At 42.9% G+C, this 19,469-nt stretch overlaps 1 long non-coding RNA gene and 14 other non-coding genes across 19 annotated transcripts; all 15 read left to right on the forward strand.

Moving 5' to 3' along the window:
* Positions 1-326: 326 nt before the first annotated feature.
* Positions 327-12,771, forward strand: LOC142497580 (uncharacterized). 5 transcript variants are annotated; one of them, XR_012802279.1, is made up of 16 exons: positions 327-424; positions 3,265-3,393; positions 3,662-3,812; positions 4,779-4,830; positions 5,285-5,410; positions 5,673-5,769; positions 6,447-6,498; positions 6,972-7,052; positions 7,350-7,448; positions 8,335-8,386; positions 8,567-8,615; positions 10,352-10,476; positions 10,734-10,834; positions 12,117-12,163; positions 12,349-12,397; positions 12,696-12,771. It is a non-coding gene; the product is annotated as an uncharacterized LOC142497580 (long non-coding RNA). The 5 variants fall into 5 exon arrangements; XR_012802280.1 differs by having other exon boundaries at positions 3,662-3,757; XR_012802283.1 differs by lacking the exon at positions 8,567-8,615.
* LOC142498246 (small nucleolar RNA SNORD35) lies at positions 3,503-3,589 on the forward strand. The gene has a single exon (XR_012802419.1). It is a non-coding gene; the product is annotated as a small nucleolar RNA SNORD35 (small nucleolar RNA).
* Positions 4,602-4,670, forward strand: LOC142498192 (small nucleolar RNA SNORD50). Its single transcript, XR_012802376.1, has one exon. It is a non-coding gene; the product is annotated as a small nucleolar RNA SNORD50 (small nucleolar RNA).
* LOC142498255 (small nucleolar RNA SNORD50) lies at positions 5,085-5,154 on the forward strand. The gene has a single exon (XR_012802427.1). It is a non-coding gene; the product is annotated as a small nucleolar RNA SNORD50 (small nucleolar RNA).
* On the forward strand, positions 5,521-5,607 carry LOC142498243 (small nucleolar RNA SNORD35). The gene has a single exon (XR_012802416.1). It is a non-coding gene; the product is annotated as a small nucleolar RNA SNORD35 (small nucleolar RNA).
* LOC142498196 (small nucleolar RNA SNORD50) lies at positions 6,271-6,339 on the forward strand. The gene has a single exon (XR_012802380.1). It is a non-coding gene; the product is annotated as a small nucleolar RNA SNORD50 (small nucleolar RNA).
* On the forward strand, positions 6,771-6,840 carry LOC142498187 (small nucleolar RNA SNORD50). The gene has a single exon (XR_012802372.1). It is a non-coding gene; the product is annotated as a small nucleolar RNA SNORD50 (small nucleolar RNA).
* Positions 7,195-7,281, forward strand: LOC142498242 (small nucleolar RNA SNORD35). Its single transcript, XR_012802415.1, has one exon. It is a non-coding gene; the product is annotated as a small nucleolar RNA SNORD35 (small nucleolar RNA).
* LOC142498194 (small nucleolar RNA SNORD50) lies at positions 8,157-8,225 on the forward strand. Its single transcript, XR_012802378.1, has one exon. It is a non-coding gene; the product is annotated as a small nucleolar RNA SNORD50 (small nucleolar RNA).
* Positions 8,423-8,501, forward strand: LOC142498233 (small nucleolar RNA SNORD34). The gene has a single exon (XR_012802407.1). It is a non-coding gene; the product is annotated as a small nucleolar RNA SNORD34 (small nucleolar RNA).
* Positions 8,663-8,732, forward strand: LOC142498252 (small nucleolar RNA SNORD50). Its single transcript, XR_012802424.1, has one exon. It is a non-coding gene; the product is annotated as a small nucleolar RNA SNORD50 (small nucleolar RNA).
* LOC142498247 (small nucleolar RNA SNORD35) lies at positions 10,579-10,665 on the forward strand. The gene has a single exon (XR_012802420.1). It is a non-coding gene; the product is annotated as a small nucleolar RNA SNORD35 (small nucleolar RNA).
* Positions 11,930-11,998, forward strand: LOC142498197 (small nucleolar RNA SNORD50). Its single transcript, XR_012802381.1, has one exon. It is a non-coding gene; the product is annotated as a small nucleolar RNA SNORD50 (small nucleolar RNA).
* Positions 12,200-12,277, forward strand: LOC142498234 (small nucleolar RNA SNORD34). Its single transcript, XR_012802408.1, has one exon. It is a non-coding gene; the product is annotated as a small nucleolar RNA SNORD34 (small nucleolar RNA).
* Positions 12,445-12,514, forward strand: LOC142498188 (small nucleolar RNA SNORD50). The gene has a single exon (XR_012802373.1). It is a non-coding gene; the product is annotated as a small nucleolar RNA SNORD50 (small nucleolar RNA).
* Positions 12,772-19,469: the final 6,698 nt, after the last annotated feature.

Consider the following 19,469-nt stretch of genomic DNA (forward strand, 5'->3'; position numbering starts at 1 on the left):
CACAAAATTCAATTATATATATATATAGATTAATTTGGTACGAGAATTAATAACACAATTGAATTATGATAACTCAATAAATATTTTAGAATACAAGAACCTATTCCTGTTCATTTCTAACTGCCCCTATTAAAAAAAATGTGTATTTCCTGTAATGACACACAGCTCTTTGGGATACATAACTTCCAGTCATACCCCACACTGAAGCTTCACCTTCGCAGATAAAGACCAGATACTATGCCAGCCCAGTCCTCTGACTTAACGTCCGGTCATGTCCCACACCGAAGCAGATGTTACAGTATATCAGATACTTCGTCTGCCCGTCCTCTGACTTCACTTCCGCCCCTGCTCTCGCTTGACGTTGACCCCGTAGCTAACAGAGAGCCTCTTTTTCAGCCGAGAGGCAAAGATGGCGGATGCCAAGGTGAGGGTCTCGCGCTGGTATGCGGGGAATCGCACGTTCTGCCCGCCTTCTGATCCGGGAGACACTGCCCGGGAGTGGAGAGAGGATCAGGGGGCCTGCGGGTTGGAGGAGGCGGTCCCCGAGACTAGGGAGGGGGGAAACAGGGAGGTGGCGGAGCCCGGCCACGGGGAACCCCACGCGTCCTTACCGGAGGGGGAGACTGGTCTGGGGCGGGTATATGAGATAGAGACCGATGCGTGAGGAGCGGGCCCTGTGGAGAACTTCTCCTGTTCCCCGGGCTGCCCCTCTATTGGCCCTGCTTAGCACTTCTGTTCCCCGGGCTGCCCATCTCCGGCTCTCGTCACAACCCGGGCGGGAATGTAAACAGGCCCCTTTGTAGCAGGAAGAGCTGCAGAAACTTCCCATGCGGCCACCTGCAGCCATGATCCCCCGCTCTGCTCCCAACACCTCAGGCCTGTCCCTGCTCACTCATTTAGCTGCATACTGTGTGATATGATGGGGAAGGAGAAATAATGGGGACATTCTTGTTCAGTTTTGTGCTCGGAGCATGTCCAGTGATAAGTAATTATTAATAGAATAATTGTACTTGGGCTGATATCTAATATGCAATTCTGAGAATAATGAATAGATCTAATATCTACTGATTGTTTAAGATGTAAAGTTAACCAATAGTTGGTATAACCATGTGTAGCTGATATCAATAAAACAATGCCTGTGATAAAAAAAATATTAAATCTAGATATTATAAACCATATATTTAAAAGTATTATGAAATAGAAAAACAATAGTGGGTGTGTGTTATATAAAAAAAAAATAATAAAAACAAGTCCAAGATTTAAAAAAAAAAAAACATACGCTTTTGAGTCCACTGATTAAATAGTACCAATTGTTTGGTGCATAGAACACGATACTGGCAGCCTTCTTTGTGGGCACAACGACCTCCACTCACAAACCTGCATAGAACAAAGAAAAAGCGCCCGATCCTAGTGCATTATTTCTAAAATATGAATTTAATACATTCCAAAGCTCACAAACAGAAATAGTATATAGGCGTTTTATGAGATAAATACTCCTGCCCCAATCCGATCACTGGAACTCCACACCTCCGACTGTCTGTCACGAGCCTCCGTGCAACAGAAACTTGAAATGACAGCAGCCGACAGATCCATCCTCCAGGAACAAACTTCTGATGTCTTTAGTTCCGGGCAGGGAGCGAATTAAATGGTAAAGCAGATATCCCTAGTACTTCAATGTAGGTGAACCGCACATAAAAACGCCTTGACATCAACAGCACGTGACCCTGCGCGTTTCCTCATGAGTTTATCTGTAAACGGAGGCTTTAGGATATAGGATCTGTTGTCTAAGTTTAGCATAGGTTGAACTTGATGGACGTACGTCTTTTTTCAACCTCATCTACTATAACTATGTAACACCGTTTCTCCCTCCTTTTTTTATTTATTTTTTTTATCGCATTTCTTCAAAACCTTGAATTTTTATGTATATTTAGAAAACATGACTGGATTTTTTTATTTATTTATAAAATGTTTTACCAAGAAGTAATACATTGAGTTACCTCGTTTTCAACTCTGTCCTTGGGCACAGAGTAAGGCCTCGTTCAGGGTGCTGGCTTCGGAGGGAGGGCGTGCTGCCGTGAGAAACAAAGTATTCAATTTGAATACTGGTTGTCAGGGTAGCAACCGCGCTGTCTCCGAGGCCAGGAGTTGAAGCTGACTACAGTTTCAATAAACGAAAATTTCGTTTTTTGGAGCTGCAGCAGCGTCACAGGGACCTAGGCAGCCAATGAAATCATTCTTCAGAATGATTTCATGACTGCAACTTGGATACTTACCCTGCCGTGTGTAACCCCGCCCCCTCCCCAACGCTGAAAAGTCTGCTGGGGGATAAACACAGATCGCCCAGCAAACTGCCGCACTGCCTCCCTCCGAGTCCTGCAGCTGGCACCCTGAATAAGGCCTCGGGCATGAAGCGCTGACCCGTGCTGAGGCGCGCTGCTGCTCTGCAGTGAGCCCCTGCAGCCGCAATGAGAGCGGCTATAGCAGGGGCTCGCTTCCGCAAGCGTGCGTAAGTCTTATATGTGTGTGTTACCATAATGAGAGCTTGGCAATAGTGGTGTATACAGGATAAGGGACCTCAGTGCCTGTTCTTCATTTGTGCTTAAATCTCCCACTTCATGAGTCAATGCAAATGTGTTAATGCTAAACATATCCAATAAACTATTATACAGTTAGAAATAACATCTTGTGTGATTTGAATACTTGAGCTCCATAAGTTATCTTTCGGTCCTTGATTGCCACAATCTATAGTGGGCAGGCTGCGATCAATGTGTGCAACTTTGTGAATTTCCCAAACATGATATTTGTTCTATCGTGCGTCATTGTTGGTCCTTGACATTTTGCAATATTAAACGGGTTTTTTGCAGCGCAATGTTCATGTGGGTTTTTCTAAAAACTGTTCTAAGCACCTAATATATCATGTAATTTTTTTTTTTTTAAAGTCTGCATCCAACATACAAAGCATAAAAACATTTTTTTTTTTTTTATGTATTTGTTTTTTTTAGAGATGGTAAACCTGCTTATATGTAAACTAGTATTTTCAGGTCTGCATTTTAATGCTTTTTAAACGGCAATATGTTGCTTAGTGAAATTGTATCTTTTACTTACAAATTGATCCAATATTTAAGGCCAGAGACTCGCATGTTCTGTGGTATACATCGCCTTTCACTTCAGTACATGCAAACCTTCAAAGAGGGTCTTTTTTTTCCCTTTCTATTACCGTGAAACTATTACTAATGTTTGCTCATAATTCCATTTTCTCTGCAGGGATTCTTGAATAATCAGATTTCTCTGGAGGCGCATGTGCCATGTCCTTCTGGATCAGCCAGTCCTTCTGGAAGAGAATCTCTGCTTTGATTAACAATGGAAGCATGTTAAACAATGTGCCCAAGTGAGGTATGTGGACTTGTATGACAGGGTTAGCAGACTGTAAACAGTCCATGTAACGTTTTATAATGTGGAAGTTGCTGTAAGAAGGGTAGGGTTTGTTCATTGATCCATGTACTGCAAATTATGTTTATTCTCACGATGGTCTTCAAAGTCTCATAGAGGCTCTGACGATAATGCCAAGTGGCTTTGCTGATGCTACACAAACGTGCGGGGGCATTTCTGATCCTAAAAGTAAAACAGTTTGTTTATAGGCCTAAATATGTTTGTTACACAGGTTGGCATACAGATGACAATCTGCAATCAATATCTCTGCTGCACCAACCAGATCGGGCTCAGACGCTCAGCATGAAGTTACTGCTATATAACTCGGGTATGCGGTGATTTCCCATCAAATGAGTTGTGGGACAGTACCTAAATATATGCAGGTGACAGAATTGACTAAATTAAATTGAAACTTGTACTTTCAATCGAAATTCACTCTGATTTTTAAATGTTTAGCTTGTGGGTTATTCCTTCATCTGAGTAACATTCTCTCTCTTTCCCCCCCCCCACCCCCCTTTTTTATTTTACTTTATTTCCCCCTCCATGGTCTCTTGTCTGTATTATGGCAAGATTGGTGTTAATAAGTTGGTTTCAGGTGTGCATTGCCCCAAATGAAGATTGGAAAGGATGTGTGTGGCAAAGCACCAGATGAGTAAATCTAAGAAACCAATTCTTAATGACAAATTCTGACCAATGCAATCTTAGGCCTCGGCCATGGTTATGGGTGGCGGGCGGAGGCGCGCTGAGGGAAAGCGGGTGCTTTCCCTGGCCTTAGACAGCACGCCGTCCGGGGGCGTGTCGGTGGGCGGGCCAGTGACTTCACGGAGCTGGTTCGCCCTCATTGGGCGAACCGCTCACGTGACCGGCCCTGCGCTCTGGCAAACGCGAAGCTTTAACATTTTCCTAAGACCTACGCTTCCGCGCGCTTGCGGAAGCGTAGGCGAGCCCCTACTAAAGCCGCTCTCATTGCGGCTTTAGGGGCTCAGTGCCGAGCGGAAGCGCGCCTCCGCTCGCAAGCACTATCCATGGACGCGGCCTTAGTTTGCTTGCACTCCAGTCTTGTTCATTGCTAGTGGTTGGGGAACGAACATAACTCAACTAATGGAGTTTACAGTTTTGTGATATTGTGGCTCTTAAGTCAGTACTTCCTTGCATGTGACTTCAGGTAACCTGAACTATGATGAGTCTATCCCGAACCTGACCACGTGATGACACTTTCTTATGGATCTGACTGCTGAGTTCAGTTTCTGTGCTCTGTAACTTGTTAGCAGGAAACCTACTAGTGTTTTGTTCAGCTCAATACATTTCATGATCTCTGCCCAGCACTAACATCTGTATTTGAATTACAGTTCCTTGGTGTTCAGAAGCTGGAATATGCAGATTTAATCTACATGCTATTTGGTGAGTTGCATGACCTGCTGATATCTGCTCTTACTACTGATGCACATTTCACATACATTGTTTGATTTTCCTAAATGATAACATCTTTATGCACAGACCTTTCTGAAGTAGTGTTAACATTACTTGTAAATATAGTGGTAGAATTTTAGTTCCAACGGCTAGGAGAGCATCATCGTTCTACTTTGACCCTCTGAAGATTAAAATTGGGACAACATATTACTGTTTGTCTTGCGTTGGTTACCATTGCAAACACTAAACTGTGATGAGTCTATCCCGAACCTGATTGCTTGATGACAAACTTTTTATGGATCTGACTGCTGAGTTTGGTTATTATTGCAATTTAATTTTTAAACTGAAGATGCTTTGACAATTGCTGCATTTAGATTAATGTTGGCTGCATAACCTGAGAATAAATTCAGATAATTGTTTGCTCCTAATTCCATTTTCTCTGCAGGGATTCTTGAATAATCAGACTTCTCTGGAGGTGCATGTGCCATGTCCTTCTGGAGCAGCCAGTCCTTCTGGAAGATCTCTGCTTTGTTTAACATGCTTCCATTGTTAATCAATGTGTCCAAGTGAGGTATGTGGACTTGTATGACAGGGTTAGCAGACTGTAAACCGTCCATGGAACGTTGTATAATGGGGAAGTTGCTGTAAGAAGGGTTGGGATTTGTTCTGTGATCCATGCACTGCAAATGATGTTCATTCTCACGATGGTCTTCCAAGTCTCATAGAGGCTCTGACGATAATGCCAAGTGGCTTTGCTGATGCTAAACAAGTGTGTGGTTATTTCTGTTCGTAAAAGAATGGTTGTTTTATAGCCCTAAATATTTGTTGCACAGGTTGACGTACAGAGATAACATCTGCAATCAACTTCTGTGCTGCACCAACCAGATTGGCCTCAGGCGCTCAGCATGAAGTTCCTGCTATATAACTTGGGTATGCAGTGATTTCCCATCAGATGGCTTGTGGTGCGACTACCTAAATATCTGCAGAGGATGTGACCTAATGTACCAAATTAAACACGTTTATGGAAAATTTCAGTTGTGATATTGCAGCTTGATGTCAGTAATACCTTTTTATATATGACTGCTGCGCAATCCACCGAGAAAAAAACCCCAATTATTTTACAGAATTAAAATTATTTTCAAATCTAGAAACTCAGTTTGGAAATAATTCCTGGTGAAGTTACCAATATTACTTACTGGTTTTCAGAGGGGCTTTAAATGTCCACACTATAGGAAGTCACAACTGATGCAGCTTCCTATTGGCAGTCATTTTATTTCACCATTTGGTGACTCCACCAGTAAATATCTTGTGAATCTGGGTGTCTTGGATCTGGAAATAGAACCATTTGGCTCAGGTGAACCCTTGTTCCCACCCTGTATAGAAAAATGGGCATTTCAGAGTATGAGTAACTGCTCATATTTCAGGTAGCCTGAACTGTGATGAGTCTATCCCGAACCTGATGTTGTGATGACACTTTCTTATGGATCTGACTGCTGAGTTCAGTTGCTCTGTAACTTGTGTGTTGGTTGCAAACATGCTAGCATTACGTTCAGTTGTATACATAACATGATCTAGGTGCCCAGCACTAACAGCTCTTTTAATTACAGTTCCTTGGTATACAGAAGATGGAATATGCAGATTAAATCTATATGCTATTTGGTGAGTTGCATGACCTGCTGGTATCTGCTCTTGCTACTGCTGCACATTACACCTACATTGTTTGATTTTTTTATTTGTCCCCCCCCCCCCCCCCATAATAAAATCGTTATGCACAAACCTTAAAGTATTAACATTACTCATAAATATAGTGGTAGAATGTATTTGTTCTAACAGCCAGGAGAGCATAATCGTTCTACTTTGATCCTGAAGATTAAAATTGGCACAAGATATTACTATTTATATACCTTGCGTTAGTTACCATTGCAAACACTAAACAGTGATGAGTCTATCCCGAACCTGATTGCTTGATGACAAACGTTTTATGGATCTGACTGCTGAGTTTGGGTATTGCAATTTAAGTCTTAAAAGGTGAAGATTCTTTGACAGTTGCTGCCTTTAGATTAGTGGCTGCATAACCTGATAATAAATTCCCAGATAATGAATGTTTGCCCCTAATCCCATTTCATCTTCAGGGATTCTTGAAGAATCAGACCCCTGGAGGCGCATGTGCCATGTCCTTCTGGAACAGCCAGTCCTGGAAGATTGCTAACAAGGTACGCATGTTATAAACAATGTGCCCAAGTGAGGTATGTGGACTTGTATGACAGGTTTGCAGACTGTAAACAGTCCATGTAACGTAGTATAATGTGTAAGTTGCTGTAAGAGGGGTTGGGATTTGTTCTGTGATCCATGCACTGCAAATGATGTTCATTCTCACGATGGTCTTCCAAGTCTCAGAGAGGCTCTGACGATAATGCCAAGTGGCTTTGCTGATGCTAAAAAAAAGTGCGGGGGCATTTCTATTCGTAAAAATGTTTGTTTATAGACCTAAATATTTGTTTGTTACACAGGTTGGCGTACAGAGGTGACATCTGCAATCAACTTCTCTGCTGCACCAACCAGATTGGACTCTGAGACGCTTGGCATGAAGTTACTGCTATATAACTTGGGTATGCAATGATTTCCCATCAGATGGCTTGTGGTGCGACAGTGCCTAAATATCCTCTGCAGATGTGACCTAATGTACAAAAATGATTACACTTGTCGGTCTGATTTTAGGTTTTACATTTTTCAGCTTGTGTAATGGGGATAATTCCTTCATCCTGGTAAAATCCGCTTTTATTTACGAGAAGGTCTCTAGTCCGTATTATGCATTGGTGTCCATTAAAGTGAAAGTTGGTTTAATAAACCTAATACTAATTTACCCCATTGAATAGAGGGGACAGGCTGGGAAGGGTGTGTAACAAGGCACCAGATAAGTACATTTAATGCACTTTCTCTCTGTGTTTACAAATTTATACCTGGGTAATATGCAGTTGTGATATTACAATATGCCTTGAAATCAGTAATACCTTAAATGACTGAGGTGCAATCCACCCAAACTAACAAGTTATTTTACACAATTGGCCCTGAGGGTCCTCTGTCACAACTGATGTTGCAGCTTCCTATTGGCATATTTGGCAGCCATTTTTTTATTTCCCCCCCCCCAGTCCCCTTCCCCAGAGGGATTAAAAATGACTTCAGCATTGAGTATCTTGTGGATGTCCACGGAACTGAAAATAGTAACATCTGGCTCGGGTGGGCCCTTGGTTTCCACCCTGCATAGAAAAAAGGGTATGTTGCACAGTATGAGGAACTGCTAATATTTTAGGTAGCCTGAACTGTGATGAGTCTATCCCGAACCTGACATTGTGATGACACTTTCTTATGGATCTGACTGCTGAGTTCAGTTGCTCTGTAACTTGTGTGTTGGCAGGAAACCGGCTAGTGTTTTGTTCAGTTAAATACATGACATGATCTCTGTGCCCAGCACTAACATATGTATTTTAATTACAGTTCCTAGGTGTACAGATTCTGGACCAATGAATAATTCTACTTCTGATCTATGGTGAGTTGTAGGAACTGCTGAGATCTGCCTGGTTACTGCTGTCAATGATGATGCACATTTTACCTACATTGTTTGATTTTTCTCAATGATAAAATCTTCATGCACTGAGACATATATATATATTTCACGTAGCGTAAACATAACTTGTAAATATAGAGGTTTCATTCTTTTTTGTTTCAGCCAGAAGATAGTCGCTCTTTAATCCTGCAGATGACCATTGGCATACAAGGTATTACCAGTGACATACTCCTTGCTGTACCATTAGCTGCAAATACTAAACAGTGATGAGTCTATCCCGAACCTGATTGTCTGATGACAAACCTTTTATGGATCTGACTGCTGAGTTTGTGTATTGCTGCAATTTAAGTTTAGCTTAAAGGGACATGTCTCCTTTGACCAAAGTGAACAAATGCCACGACATGTTGAACAGGGTCTCAGCTGGGTAAATTGAGATTGGTGTTTTATCCAAACTTGACAAATGTTCATTTTAAATTGGAAGCGGTTTGATTTCTTCTGGCTACTCCCTCTTGTGGGATCTCGCCATTCAGCAAGTACTTTTACAGCCAGCCTTTCTAATTGAAGTATCCCCTTTGAGTTGCCACATTGAGGGTCTTGCTCCGACACATGGAATTGTGCATTCTGGCCGCTGTGCGAAAGAGGAGGCAACCCCAAGACTAGAGGGAGGCAGTTTGACCTGTTCATGAGGGTATCACCTCTGGTCACATTGTGTGGAAAGACTTGTATAGGGAGGCAATAGAAGGCTAGACTGGTGCAAGGGAATAGCAGGTCCTGCTGAGGATGTGTCTTGTTCCCTGCAGGCCCAGGATGCCCCTCTTGGGATCACACCGTGTTGCAATTCTACTTGGGGATATTGAATATAAATAGTGGATTGAACTGTGAAATTTAGGGGGGGAAGAGGTTGGACTTTATTTGGCTGCATGTGGCCAACTGCAATGATGCTCAGAGCTGCTCCCAGGAAATGCAGAGCTCTCCCAGCTCATTAGTTTGTAATATGGGGAAGGCGCAGAACTGGGAAGATTAAATAAAATAATTGTATTGATACTTTAGGGAAGGAGACCCTAGCTTGTAAATGAATGTCTTTGTTCCCCTTATTATCGTATGGCATATACACAAGACTGCTGACTTCTATACTGAAAGTGTTATTTGACACTTGTAATGTATGGAAAGGCTTGGCAGTATCCTTGCATTAACTTGGTACATTAACACAGAGTGCGCCAGGACATAGTGACTGTCAAAATAAAAGGGTGACCCTTAGAGAATATTTTTTTTTACTTCAATAAATAGGTGAATTGGGTTATTTTTAAAGATCTGGACACCTATCACCTGTATGATACAATTGTAACAATTAATTGTAAAAGCACATTGAATACCAAGATATGTCAAATGCTAGATGTATATATACTCAAAGAGCATTTAAGATCGTTCTTCTTTCCTTGCTGTGCACACAATGGTTAAGTAGTAATGTAGACTAATCTATATTAGGTGTGTGCTGAATATAAAGTAACAAGCTGCACACACAATCCTCACAATGCTCTTCTAAGCTTAACTGGTGTTGAGGCTTTGGCAATACTCTGGGACAAGAGCAGTCCCTCAATGGGGCCAGGCCCACTGCAAGGGGTTCCTGCAGGCAGGAAAATTGTGATCAATACTAGCAACTGAGTGCTAGGCCACGCTCCCCCAGAAGTTCAGTTAATGAGGGCGAACCTGCTTGGTGGTGACATGGCCGTGCCCCTGTCACGCCACTCCCCCCTGTCTTTCCCCCTGCATCTCGCTGCAGACCGGGGGGCTCTGCTGCACGCACCGCCAGTTTGGCAGGCGTGCAGGTAGCGGGGCCGTAGCCTTATGGTTTTGCTGAGTGCTGCCTCTATTGATGTTTGCTGCATAACCTGAGATGAATTCTCTGTGTAGATTTGTTCATTGCTCCTAATCCCATTTTCTCTGCAGGAATTCTTGAAGAATCAGACCTTTTGGAGGCGCATGTGCCATGTCCTGGAAGAGACAGTCCTTGTGGAAAAGCAACTCTACTTTGCTAACAATGGAGGCATATTGTAAAACAGTGCACACGTGAGGTATGTTGGCCTGTATGACGGGGTTAGCAGACTAAACAGTCCATGCAACGGTTTATTGGAAGTTGCTGTAAGGGGTTGGGATTTGTTCTGTGATCCATGCACTGCAGATGATGTTCATTCTCACGATGGTCTTCCAAGTCTCAATGAGTCTTTGACGATAATGCCAAGTGGCTTTGCTGATGCTAAACAAGTGCGTAGTATTTATATTCCTAAAAGCAAAGAATGTTTATTTATAGACCTAAATATTTGTTACACAGGTTGGCAAACAAAGGTGACTAATCTGCAATCAACTTCTCTGCTGCACCAACCAGATGGGCCTCTGAGAAGCTCTGCATGAAGTTACTGCTATATAACTTGGGTATGCAGTGATTTGCCATCAGATGGCTTGTGGTGCGACAGTGCCTAAAGATCCTTTGCAGATGTGACTTAATGTACCAAATTAAACAAAATAATAAACATGTCAGTCATTCAGGTTTTAAATGTGTAGTTTGGGAGATGGGGATAATTCCTTCACACTGGTAAAATCCCCCTAGTCCGTATTGTGCATTGGTGTCCATGGAAGTACAAGTCTACATCTGTGTTACGCCTTTACCCTATTGCAGCGGTGCGCAATCTGGGGGGCGCGACACTGCCGACGGGGGGCGCGGGGTTTACAGAGGCCCCGCGCGCTTCCCGAAGGCACTTAAATTAAGTGCCGGGGGAGCTGCAGGGCCTCTGTAAACCTAACTTACCGTGGCTCCGGCGGCTTCCTCCCTGTGTCGCCATGGCAACGCGGCGTCAAAATGACGCTGTGAGGTCATGTGACGTCACGTTGCTATGGCCATGTGACGTCATTACGCCGGCGCGCGGGTAAGTTGGGGTTGGGAGGGGGGCGCGGGAGTGAGGGGACAGCCGGCAGGGGGGCGCAGGGAAAAAAGTTTGCGCCCCCCTGCACTATTGAATAGATGAGTACATTTAAGGAAATTTGTCTTAATTTTGTAAACATCTAATTAAGACATATTCTAAAATCCTTGTGCTTATTTTTTTCAGTGGCAACAATGAACAACATTTTAACACCTAAAACACTACTGTCAATAGTTATATATAAAGTTGTGATATAGCAGCTTGACATCTGTAAAACCTGAAGTATGACTGACATTATTTTACAGAATGGGAACGGTTTTCACGCCTCGTTTCTGAACATTGCTGGTGACGTTACCAATATTACTTATGCATGGTCATCCTTTAGGAAGTCGCAACTGATGCAGCTTCCTATTGGGCATGAGATTTGGCAGCCATTTTATTTCCCCAGATGGAGATTTAAAATGACTGCACCAGTAAGTATCTTGTAAATCTGGGGGTCCTGGAGCTGGAAAAAGTAACATTTGGCTCAGGTGGACCCTTCGTTCCGAACCAGTATAGAAAAAAAGGGGCGTTTCAGAGTATCTGGAACTGCTACTATTTCAGGTAGCCTGAACTGTGATGAGTCTATCCCGAACCTGACGACGTGATGACACTTTCTTATGGATCTGACTGCTGAGTTCAGTTGCTCTGTAACTTGTGTGTTGGCAGGAAACCGGCTAGTGTTTTGTGTTCAGTTAAATACATGACATGATCTCTGTGCCCAGCACTAACATCTGTATTTTAATTACAATTCCTAGGTGTACAGAATCTGGACCAATGAATAATTCTACTCCTGATATACATGGTGAGTTGTGGGACCTGCTGGGGTCTGCCTGGTTACTGCTGTCAATGATGATGCACATTTTACCTACATTGTTTGATTTTTCTAAATGATAAATCTTCATGCACTGAGACATATATATATATTTCAAGTAGCGTAAACATAACTTGTAAATATAGAGGTTTAATTCCTTTTTTTTTTTTTTTCAGCCAGATGATCGTCACTCTCTAATCCTGCAGATGACCATTGGCATACAAGGTATTACCAGTGACATACTCCTTGCTGTACCATTAGCTGCAAATACTAAACAGTGATGAGTCTATCCCGAACCTGATTGTCTGATGACACAACTTTTATGGATCTGACTGCTGAGTTTGTGTAAATGCAAGCAAAATAAGTCTTCGTGTTACCAGTGATTCTCTGCTTGGAAATAGTTTAATCATCATCTCAACTTTGTAATGTGGTGTACAAAAAGCTTGCACTTAATTTGTCTAAACACAATTTAAGATGTACTCACAAATATTTTGTCAATTAAACTTTGTTTTTTTATTTGTAGGAAACAGACTTGATGCTTCAGTCAAAAGAATACTTCATCTCATATAAGACTGTTAAATAAAGCAAAGTTGTATAAATTTGTGGGGGGTTTTTTTTGGCCATTTCAGAGGTTCACTAGACTTCAATATTTTCAATACCGGGTATCACAGCCTGATCATGTGTATGTAGGATTGCACTGTGATCCCACTTCCCAAAATGCTTAGTCTGGGATCCATTAGGTCCCTTACTGGGTGTGCTGTGTAACAGCATCTCTAAGTTGACGAATTGTCACCTTCATTTAATTGAAGCTTCACTCTCCAGCACAAGGGCAGGGTGACTTCATAACATGTATTCCCACTTTGATAGACTTCCACCAATTCTATATCCCTTGTGTACCATAGTATTTGTAAGAAAGTCACTGCAAGAAGTGCACCTTGTCCTTTATTTTGAATGTGCACACCTCCATAGTGTAGTGTTACAGGAATTCAGGAGAAAATCCTTGCTACTTTAGCTAGAACAACATGGCAGATTGAATGAGCTTACATTTGTTAATCTAGACATTAAGACCGTTAAGGTGAGTAAAAAGTTACGAACCCACCACCATACAGTGTACAGGAAAAAAAAATACCACTTGTGGTTGCACTTCCAGGTCTCACAAGTCTGCAACTGTCTTTCCCCATTATCGCTTGGGCTAGTGCGCCCATTGCAGCGAGGGGTTCTGGGTAATGACATGTACATGAGCACTAGGTGTCACTCTTTCGCATCTATTTTAACATGGACCCTTCTAAGCTTATACCTGCTGTATTACACTGCTTTTCAGCACAGACTCTGGCTGCAGTGGAAGCACTGTATACCAAGCGATAAGGAGGAAAGGCAGGCAGGGTCCCAGACCTGTCTGAGAAGACCGTGGATGCTGGCAGAATAAAAGTAACCATACATATTTCTATCCCTCCCCCCCCTCCCCCCACAATGGTGAACTAGAAATACTTGGTTACTGATATCAACTGGAGAATAACATCTGGGTGTGGCACACAAGTGGCCAGTGAACTCTCCATGTCCAGTCACCATGCAACCTCTAGGCCAGGATTGATCATGGATATGGGGTATCTTACCATCATCTGGTAGCTCATTCTAATTGATGTCCTACCCCATACTAGGGTTTGATGCATTACAGCCAGAGCAACGAGTTAAATGCTGTCGCCTTTCATACATCTCCAGGCCACACTGGTCTTTCACTAAACAAGGTAAAACACAGGTCTAATGTGTTGGAAGCCGAGGGGATTCCGGTCTGCTTGTCTCATCTGACACAATCTTGGAGTATCACTGACCCTTTAACATACAGTATTAGGCATGATGTAAGACATTTAATATTAGGGTTTTTATGATTGCCTGCGGCAGCGAACAGTCCTGGAGATGAAATGGCTGTGGGTCACATCGGGCAGCTCCTAAAATGGTGATCTCCAGCTGTGCCTCTGCTGTAATTCCCTCCGTGCCCCACTCTCAAACCATGTCAGGGACACAGTGAGGGGGGAATAGTTTAAATAGCGTAAATAAGAATATGTAGTTAAAATATAAGCAAGGATGGCCACTACCTAAAAAAATTTTAAACCTATTTTGGACCCACTCCTGGCTGTGCGCTACATCTCTCTGGACTTTCTACTAGTAGCAGCACGCTTCATGACAAGCATAGGATGGGGACACTCCAAAGATGTGAGTAGAAATCGTCATTCAATATTACATTATCTTTGTGGTTTAATAGAGATCCAGGGATCATCCCAATGAGGTCCTGAGAATTGGGTTTTTACCCCCCTTACGCCATTCCTTCAGGGAATATTGGCCCCTTTAAGGATTCCATACCACTTGACAATTGTCTCAAGATTACTCTAACCCATTAACCTGTGCTGTGGAGTAATTCTGGTGATTATAATCATGTACTATACGGATCCGGCGCTAGAGCGCATGTACCACATAAACATTTTCTTATATAAAATAATTGATGACCTCCATGCTGCCAAAGACAGAGGTCATTATACTCTGCTCATATTGCTCGACCTCTCTGCAGCATTTGACACCGCGGACCCCCCCTCTTCTTCACATTCGCTATACTCTTGGTAATTCGTAACCAAGTTCTATCCTGGATCTCCTCTTACCTCTCCCATTGTACTTTCAGTGTCTCTTCTGCTAACACCTCCTCGATCTCTGTGGGGGTACCCCAGGGTTCTGTCCTGGACCTCTTCTCTTTTCTCTGTACACACTTTCTCTAGGTGACCTAATCACATCCCTTGGGTTTAAATATTACCTCTATGCTGACGACACAAATGTACTTTTCAACCCCTGACCTTACACCTGCTGTACAGACCAACATTTCTGAATATCTCTGCAATATCATCCTGGATGGCCCTCCACCGACTTAAACTTGCCATGGCAAAATCAGAGCTCCTCATATTTCATCCCAAACCTGGTCCTACTACCTCCTTCCACATTAGTGTTGGAAGTACCATCATTCACCCAGTAGCCCAAGCACGCTGCCTAGGGGTCACACTCGATGCCTCACATTCTCTCACATTCAAAACGTTTTTAAAACCTGTCGCTTTATCCTCCGCAAAATTACAAAGATACGCCTTTTCCTCTGTTGCTCGACTGCTAAAACTCTGACTCAGGCCCTCATTCTCTCCCGTCTCGATTACTGTAACCTGCTGTCTGGCCTTCCTGCTTCTCACCTGTCTCCCCTACAATCTATCCTAAACGCTGCTGCCAGAATCACTCGCTCTCCTAAATCTGTCTCAGCGTCTCCCCTGCTGAAATCACTCTCCTGGCTTCTGATCAAATCCCGCATCTCGCACTCAATTCTCCGCCTCACTTTTAAAGCTTTACACTCCTCTGCCCCTCCTTACATCTCAGCCCTAATTTCTCGCTATGCACCATCCCGACTCTTGCGTTCTGCTCAAGGATATCTTCTCTCTACCCCCTTTGTATCTAAAGCCCTCTCCCGCCTTTCTCACCGACTGCCCCACACCTCTGGAATGCCCTCCCCCTCAACACCCGACTAGCACCCTCTCTACCCACCTTAAGAAACTCTTGCTTAAAGAAGCTTATGAGTACCACCGTGGCTAATACTAAACACGTGATACATCAAGCTTGGCCCCCTGCAGACGCACTTACCAGAATGCCCACCCACGGTCTCTGTACGTTCTACCTACCTACCAATTAGATTGTAAGCTCCTCAGAGCAGGGACTCCTCTTTCTAAATGTTACTTTTATATCTGAAGCACTTATTTTCATGACCTGTTATTTGTTATTTATATGATTACCACGTGTATTACGTGCTGTAAAGCACTATGTACATTAATGGCGCTATATAAATAAAGACATACAATAAGCAGTATGAGTGAATAAAGTAAAGCACTTATTAGACTAGATATGTAAAGGGAAGTATAGTACAAAGTCGTGACAGCAGAAAATACAAAGCTAATGTAAAGAGCAGAATGTTTCCTGTGCCTGAGGAGAGAAAATGACCAGGATTTCAGCCATTCACCTCTGTGTTTTTTGTTTGTTTGTTTTTTTTGTTTGTTTTTTAAATACTTGTTTAAAAATGATCACCTATTTCACAAATGTAACATTTGAGGAGAAATAAGTTATTCTATTTTAAAATATTTTACTGACATCTACTTATGTAATAATAAGTAAGCTCTTCCAGCAGCAGCAGGAAAAATCGTGGAGCACAACCGAGGAAACGAAGCAGGGTAGACGTGGTGTGGTAACTTCAAAGAATTATGTAATAATAAAGTTATTTATTCACGTACCTAATTAAATTTATTGCTTCAATAAAGTTTATTTTATATATCCGTTTCTTTTTATAGTGTGTTGGGACATGCTCAGTCGGACCGGTTATCTCATCACAATGTCACTTTGTCACTGGACCTACGCAGGACTCGCCTTTTAATCCATTAAGGGGCCGTTCCCCCCAAATATGCCCCCTTTTGAAAAACTTTATTTTTTTTCCCTAGCAGTTTCTAATTTTATTTTAATAAGACCCAAAGCCACGTATTTTCCACGTGGCAGGTCCTGCTGTTTATTCGCATCTCTACTCCAATGGGCAGCACATAACTGTTTTCTATGAAGACTTTAGGGCAGGAAGGAACCCAGCGCTTGTTTATTTTGTATAAGGGTGGGGTTTTAAAGCCAGGCTTAAAAATAATGCATTTCCCCCTGTTTGGGGAGCGTTTGCTTTCAGTGAAAAATAATTTTTTTTATCCTAATTACAGAAGAAGTTCTTTTGAGGTCTATGAATGTTACTAAGTTAGCTGCCACATTCATTTCGGTTCCGAGATCATGGGGGGAAAAAGGGAAAACTTGAGGTGAAAACAGCCTACTTACAGTACTGTGAAGAAATCCACAATAAATAAATATGCAGGGGAACTCGACCCTTTAAATATCATTGTTACTATACGTTTTGTCTTATGTTGAACTGACCCTTTAAAGCAGCAAAACGTGAAATCTTATATTTTTTAAATAAATCAGTGCTGTAGTATTAGATGATTGTGACTGTTTTTTAAATGAGTTTTAAAGCATTCTTTGCAGGTTTTATAGCAGGTTTTAACCCACCTCCCAAGTAGTGCAAGATCTTTGCAACACTTTCTTGTTTGTGATAATTTCTTGCCAATGTTCCCAGCAGTTTGAGCTGCAAACTGTAACAATAGATAATGTTACCTTAGTACGATATTACTAAGTAATATTGTATATACATCGTTGCTGTAGAGTTACACTGACTGAAGGATTGATTGAAATGGAGAGACTGACATGTTAGGCACACAGCTGCGACTCTCCAACGAGTGAAAAAAAACCGGTGCACAGCAACAAAGGTAAGCAAGGCTGGATAATGTGACTGTTGATCCTTTATTAAAAGAGCATGACAGTAGAGATCTGGCGGATCCTCTAACGCGTTTCACGACAAAGCGCTTCGTTGTGAAACGCGTTAGAGGATCCGCCAGGTCTCTACTGTCATGCTCTTTTAATAAAGGATCTACAGTCACATTATCCAGCCTTGCTTACCTTTGTTGCTGTGCACCGGTTTTTTTTCACTCGTTGGAGAGTCGCCGCTGGTTACGTCATCGGGAGCACGACAGGCTGCTGTATCAGCAGCTAAAGTTGCAGTGTCTGCTGGATGCAGACTACCGACGGGGAATGAGGAGCTTTTCATGGCCCGTGGAGTGCCTTCGTTGACGGAGGTTCTTCGTGACACAGAGGACCCTCTCGTAGAGAAGAAACATTAATCGTGAGTTTATGTACAACTTTCCTAGTGCTTATTGTCTAAGCCAGTTGTCAAGGACCATTGAGACTCTCTACTTACTGTTACTCACCCATGTGTGACGTCCACGGACTCCTCTCCCCACTCCCTCCCCTCTCCCACCTCTGTATATGGGATATAGGGAGGCTAACAGAGATATGCAGCATACAGCACCTCACATTGTTCTGAGCACCAGATTGGTTAACTATCTTCATAGTTCACCACATAAACATGTTAGGCACACAGTCCGAATTTTTGCAGATTTATAACAGCACCAAACGATTCCCAGTTTAGGTAAAAATGTAGAATAATATAAAATGGAAGAGAGTAGTATTGCTGTTTTATTCCAACTTTTCTCACCCTTTCGGTGTTGCGGTGACAGTGGAAGGGTGAAAGATTATTCATTCTGTTCTGAACATGTTAAACTTCAGATAACGGTGGGACATCCAGGAGGAGATTGCCGATAGACAGTTGCTGACATGGGACGAGAGAGGGGGAGGATTGGTCAGGGGAGGAGAGGTAGATTTGGGTGTCGTCAGCATAGAGATGATACTGAAAGCCAAGGGATTGTATTAGTTCACAGAGAGAACAGGGTCAAGGACAGAGCCTTGTGTGACCCCAACAGAAAGGGAGTGAGGAGGAGGAGACGCCAGAGAAGGAAACACTAAAAGGGGTTGGATAGGTAGGATTTGAACCAGGAGAGGGTTGCATCACACAGGCCAATGGATTGTAGGGTGTGCAGGGGAAGAGGGTGATCATCAGTGTAAAGGCAGCAGAGAAATCTAGGAGAGTTAGGCCCGTAATATAGTGGGCGCGCTTGCTCCGCCGTGTGCGCACGGCACTTATAATTGGCTGTGGTTAGCCAGCCGTTCTATACTAGGGCCGCGCGCTCGGCAGTGAGCGTGGAGCTGACCGATCGGGGGAAAGACTGAAAAGTATGTTTTTGCGCTGCTAGCCGTTGCGCGTGTGTGTGTGTATATATACACACACTGTATAAAACACAAAATCCATCTCTTATCCCTGACAGGTTTTTTTTTTTTTTTTTTTTAATATTAAAAGCGCAGTAAAATCCAGCGTTTTTTAATGTGTGTGTGAGTGCAGGGAGAGGGGGTGGCCACGCCTACCTGTGCGCATCATAGCCGCGCCCATCCGTCGCTCAGAGCACTGGTCTATACACACAAAAAGTGCTTCACGTGCACGAGCATTCGCGCATGCGCGCCAACTATAAAACAAGCCTGAGTAAGGAGAAATTACCCATAGCTGTGAGAAGGTCATTGGCCACTTTCGTTAGTGGAGTGTGGAGGGTGGAAACCAAATTGCAAAGAGTCAGGCAGGAAGTTGGAGGAAAGAAAGCGAGTCAATCAGTTGTATACAAGCTGCTCAAGTAGCTTGGAGGCAAAGTGAAGAACAGGCTGAGTCAAGTGAGGGGGTGACTGCATGTTTGAAGGAACGTGGGAATGTGCCAGAGATATGAGAGGTTAAAAAGGTGAGTTACGGTGGGGCTTAGTG

This window comes from Ascaphus truei, chromosome 6 (assembly GCF_040206685.1).
Source record: "Ascaphus truei isolate aAscTru1 chromosome 6, aAscTru1.hap1, whole genome shotgun sequence".
NCBI lineage: Eukaryota > Metazoa > Chordata > Amphibia > Anura > Ascaphidae > Ascaphus > Ascaphus truei.